A 6000-nucleotide genomic window follows, 5' to 3' on the forward strand; every position below is an offset into this window, starting at 1 on the left:
TTTGTGGCGCATGCCTAAAATCAAAAAGACGTATGAATTCCGTTCACATTTGACCGTTCACGTTTATGTCTTATGTCCATGGATCAGATACGTATCCGATTTAGGACCACATATGGAAGTGGCTCAGATCTGATTAGAAAAAATTGGATTTGGCACATTCACTGAGCCACATTGAGCCAAAAAGACAGATTTGAGTCACTTCAGCCTGGTAATGTAAACTAACGCCTAATTCACACTAGCACAAAAACAACTATATACATTTTCACAATTGTAGTTTGTTTCTCTAAATCGGTTTGATTTGTTTTCACACAGGTACAAACCTAAATGCAACAGAATTCGGTCATTGCTGTAGTAGTATGTATTACCTAGGTATGTAGGTGATAAATCAGGTTAAACTGCACCTGAAAAGCTTTTTAGCTCCAAGATGAGCAGTATAGTTTATATTTCAGTCAGATCAAGGTTGGATTAAGGTTGGATCAAGGTTGGATCAGGTTCCCACCACAAAATAACTATTCCAGAGTTTGTTTGGGACCGGACTCTTATCTAAAAGCTGCAAATTTGGGGAGTAATTGTAACTTCCTGCAGTGATTAAAGTGTCATCAGTACTAAGCTTTACTTGAAACAAGAAGACTTCCAGTATTTTCAGCCGTGGAGGAGTGAAGGATGGGTAATGGGGGCAGTGAAGGTGGAGAGGTGGTGCAGGATGGAGGAGTGGGGTGGGGGTGTGAATAAAAAATCTATGCTTCTTGCATAGAAAAATGGTCTTGTTTGACTTCCAAAGAAAAGAAGAAAAAGAAGAAGAGGAGCAGGACTGTCCAGGGTTTTATCTATCTTCTGCTCTCTCTCTACTATTCGCTTTCTCTCTCTAATCCCCCCTCTCTCTTATTCCCTGGCTACATTTCCGACTATTACTCTCCCTCCGTCCATCCTTTGCTCTCTCTCTCTCTCTTTCTCACTTTCACTCCTTTTCTCCCTCCCTCACTCTCACTCTCTCCTTATATCGTTTCCTTCAGTATTCCTCTCTCGTCTCGGCTTCAGTGCTGCCCATCATCTTAATGCCTCTGCATTACATCACCCATTCATCTCTCTCTTTCTCTCTCTCTCTCTCTCTCTCTCTCTCTCTCGCTTTCACTCTTTTATGCTTCTACATTTTCTGTCTCTTTTTTTCTCTCTTTCTATCTCTCTATTTTGGTCTCTATGTCCTACCTGTTCCCTTTCTCTCTTTTTCTGACTTTTTCTCTCTACCTCTTCTTTATTCTTTCTCTCATGCTTCTCTCTTTCTCTCTCTCTCTCTCTCTCTCTGCGCATGCGTGGCGTTTGTGGAGCGTGTGGAGTGAGTGTGTGTGTGAGAGCGACTGTTTCCCTTTCTTTTGTGTTTATTTCTGTTTTTCTTTGGTTATTTGGGGTTTAGTTTAGGTTTTTGGGTGTAAGGGGGGGTAGTGAGCACAGGACTGGGCGGGTGGGGGCTGTGGGTTAGGGGTTAGTGGGGTTTAGAGGGGTTTAGCGGGGGTGGACGCCGGCGTGCAGCATGGCGGGGGTGGCGGGTGCAGGTGCAGGTGTAGGTGGGAAGTTTGACGGGCTTTCTCGCCGGCATGGTGTTAAAGTGCCGGTCGGGGTTGATTTTTCCGTTGAGGAGGTCAGTTTAAAGGTGGGGGCTGTTGTGGGGTATGACTCCATTTTATCAGCCTCCCGGATGAACAGTGCCGTTGTTTTATTTTTGGACAGTGTTGAAAAGGTGAATCAGCTGGTGGTGTCGGGGATTTCATTGAAAGGCACACACATCACTGTGTTTCCCCTGGTTAAACCAACCAAAAAAGTTATTCTGAGCAACGTCCCTCCTTTTATTAGTGATTCTGTTCTGACCCGCGAGCTGTCCCGGCATGGCCAAGTAATGTCGGGAATAAATAAGGTTCCTTTGGGCTGTAAATCTCATCTCCTCAAACACGTCGTTTCTTTTAGGAGAAGGGTTTTTATGGTTTTAAATGATAATGCTGAGGAATTAAATCTGGCTCTAAGATTTAAGATAGACGGTTTTGATTATGTTGTGTTTGCTACTACTGAGACAATGAAGTGTTTCGGTTGCGGGGCTGAGGGGCACCTGGTGCGGAGCTGCCCGGAGCGGGCAGGGGGGGCTCGGCCTGAGTCTGCCGCTGCTGACACTGCTCGGCCCGCGGTGAGCCGGGCGGAGGCTCCGCTGGCCGCGGAGCGGCAGCAGCGGCAGGAGGAGGAGGTGGAGGAGGAGGTGGCGGCGGAGGCGGACGGTGCTGTGGACGGTGCGAGTGGGTCAGATCAGCGCGAGCGGGAGGGGCCAGCAGAGCTCGGCGACACGGTAACGCTCTCTGATTCACAAAACAGTGAATGCAGTATTAATAATGATGAAATGGAGTGCGAACCGAGTCAGGCGCGTGAAAAAGAGCCCGTGTTTAAACGGCCGGCTCTGAGGGAAACCTCCAGCCGCCAGGCAAAAAAGTCAAAACCATCTAAAATCCCGAAACCCAGTGTGTCCTCTCGGCCCCGGGCTGAAACCGGTTCAGCGAGTGAGTCGGAGGATTCTGCTGCGGAGTGCGCGCGCGAATCCTCCGACTCACCGCGCTCTGTTAAACGCGCTCTCAGTAGTAGTAAATACACTCCTGATCAGGTGCATAAATTTTTAAACGAAACTAAAGGTAAACGAAATGTAAAAGTAGAGGATTTTTTCCCTGATCTGGAGATGTTTTTAAAGTGTTCTAAGGTTTTAACGAGGAGTGAGGAGGAGGGGGGGATAGGAGAGCCAGATGTGCACAGGTTGCGTAAACACGTTACAGCTGTGAGGAAACTACTTGGCCATCCCGATGACGACTCAAAGGTTTGAACTGCCCTTTTTCTCCGTCTCTGTTCTGTTTTTTAGCTTTGCTTTGTTTTTATTAATGAGTGATTTTAAAGTAGCTTCTTTTAATGTTAACGGAGCACGAGACGTGAGAAAAAGAGCAGTTCTCTTTGAACTTTTAAAAACTAAGCGAGTGGACGTTGCTCTGGTCCAGGAGACTCACAGTGATGGGGTGAACGCGGTGGACTGGCAGAGGGAGTGGGGGGGGAAGGTGTGCCTTTCACATGGAACCTCTAACTCCAGTGGTGTTGCTGTCCTTTTCTCACCTTTTTTTATGCCCCAGTCCTGTGTGTCTGAAGAGGTAGTGGGGGGTCGTCTTTTAAAAGTTACTGTAAAGTTTGAAAATATTTATTTGGTTTTTATTTGTATTTATTCACCAGTAATACCTAAAGACAGGTGTATTTTTTTAGAAAAACTCTCTGCCACAGTAGCACAGTGTGATACACAACACTTTTTAATTATTGGGGGTGATTTTAATTGCACAAGTGATGTTTTAGATCGGAATCACTTTGAACCTGATCCAGCTTCCAGGCGCATCCTTAATCATTTTATTGAAACTCGTGAATTGGCTGATGTGTGGCGCTCCAAACATAATACTGCTCGCCAGTATACTTGGGCGCACGCTAGGGATGGTTTTATTTCTATGGCTAGATTGGATAGGTTTTATTGTTTTAAACATCATTTACAGATTTTTAAGGAATGTTTTATCACCCCAGTTGGTTTTTCTGATCACAGTATGGTGTCAGGGAGAGTTTTTATTAATCATGTTAAACCTAAGAGTGCTTACTGGCATTTTAACACCAGTCTTTTAAATGATCTTAATTTTAGACGTTGTTTTACTTTTTTTTGGGGCACTTGGAGGTCTAAAAAAGTTGATTTTAATTCTGTACAACAATGGTGGGATGTTGGCAAAATACAAATCCAGCAATTCTGTAAGCAGTACACTCTCAATGTCACGAACAGCATATCACAATCTGTTACCGTTTTAGAGAAGGATATATTGTTTTTACAGAGCACTGCAGAAGCTGGGGTGGACCAGGACCACACCCAGACACTTAAGGGCAAGAAGGCTGCCCTAGCTGACCTGCTCGGCCTTCGGGCACAGGGTGCTCTGATCAGATCTCGCTTTCAAAACCTCTCTGAAATGGATGCCCCGTCGCAGTTTTTCTTCAGTTTGGAGAAGAAGAATGGCCAGAGTAAGGTTATTCACTGTCTCCGTGCAGCCGATGGCAGGGAGCTCTCTGACCCAGCAGAGGTCAGAGAGAGAGCTGTGGAGTTCTACTCTGAGCTCTATTCCCCTGAGTGGATGGAGGACCAGTCGGCACAGCAGCGCTTTTATGACGGTTTGCCACAGGTGTCCCCTGCAGCCAATGAAGAGCTGGAGCAACCCGTGTCCATGCAGGAGCTGCATGGGGCACTACAGGGCATGGCCAATGGGAAGGCTCCTGGGGTTGACGGTCTGCCTGTTGACTTTTATAAGTCTTTTTGGGAGGTGATGGGGGAGGACCTGCTGGAAGTGCTCCATGGCAGCCTGGCTGGGGGGCAGTTACCCCTGAGCTGCAGAAGAGCGGTCCTTGCCCTGTTGCCAAAAAAAGGAGACCTCACGGACATCAAGAACTGGAGACCTGTGAGCTTGCTCTGTGCTGACTACAAAGTTCTCTCCAAAGTACTAGCAAACCGGCTGAAGGAGGTGATTGGGCAGGCCATACATACGGATCAGGCATACTGTGTTCCGGGTAGGTCAATTTTTGATAACATTTCTCTTATTAGAGATTTATTAGAAGTGTCTGGGTGGCGTCCCCGCTTTGGACTGGTCTCCCTGGACCAAGAAAAAGCTTTTGATAGGGTCGAGCATGAATACTTGTGGGATACTTTTAAAGCTTTTGGTTTTTCATCAACTTTTATTTCTATGATAAAAGTGCTCTATGCGGACATTGAGAGTGTACTGAAGGTCAATGGTGGCTTGTGTGCTCCTTTTAAAGTTGGGAGGGGTATTAGACAGGGCTGTTCCCTATCAGGAATGCTGTACTCTTTAGCAATTGAACCCATGCTTCACCGACTTAGAAAAGAGCTTTTAGGTGTTTTTATTCACTCTGAAATTCCACGCTTTTATCTATCAGCTTATGCCGATGATGTCGTTCTTGGCATCACAAGTAATCGAGATGTTGGAATTTTAACTGATATTATTAAAGATTTTAATAAAATGTCGTCAGCAAAAGTGAACTGGGCTAAGAGTACAGGACTCCTGGTAGGGAACTGGGAAGGAGAAGAGCCAACCTTGCCAGAGGGTTTAAAATGGGCTAAAGATGGTTTTAAATATCTAGGGGTTTTTCTGGGAAGTGATACTGTAGTTAAAAAGAACTGGGAGGGGGTTTTACAGGCTGTACAGAACAAGCTAGCCAAGTGGCGGTGGCTTTTACCCAGAATGTCTTTTAGGGGAAGAACACTGATTGTTAATAATCTTGTAGCATCTTCCCTCTGGCATAGGTTGGCTGTTCTCGAACCCCCTCGGGGACTTTTAACTGGCATTCAAGTTTTAATTGTTAATTTTATGTGGGATAATCTTCACTGGGTCCAGCGCAGTGTTTTGTTTTTATCAAGGGATGAGGGCGGGCAGGGTCTCATTCACCTTGATAGCAGGAGGGCAACTTTTAGATTACAATTTTTACAGAGGTTTTTATTTGGTTCTTTTAACACTCTTTGGAGACATTTGGCTGGTTTTATTTTGCGTAGAGCGGGCGGGCTGGGTCTGGAGGAAAGTGTGTTTTTATTACGAACTGATGAGTTTTTATGTGCCGGAATGTCTTCTTTTTATGCAAGTGTTTTTAGGGCCTGGCAGTTATACTTGGTGGAGAGACAGGCCTCCAGTATGTCCATGTACTGGTTTCTCCAAGAGCCTGTGGTCCATGGAGCCCGCCTGGCCATCGCGGAAGGTTCCTTGTCCAAAAGACTGATGGAAGTGGGACTAGTTACTGTGGAGCATCTCCTAAAGACTGTTGGGACGACCCTGGATGGTGTGGAGGAACTGGCTCACAAACTTGGAGTACGGTCAGTCAGGGTCGTTTCTCAGATGCTCCACAGGTTTCGGGAGGCGCTGACAACAAAAGAAAGGAACCTTCTGGAAAAATGGACAC

The sequence above is a fragment of the Astyanax mexicanus genome, chromosome 24 (genome assembly GCF_023375975.1).
Source record: "Astyanax mexicanus isolate ESR-SI-001 chromosome 24, AstMex3_surface, whole genome shotgun sequence".
NCBI lineage: Eukaryota > Metazoa > Chordata > Actinopteri > Characiformes > Acestrorhamphidae > Astyanax > Astyanax mexicanus.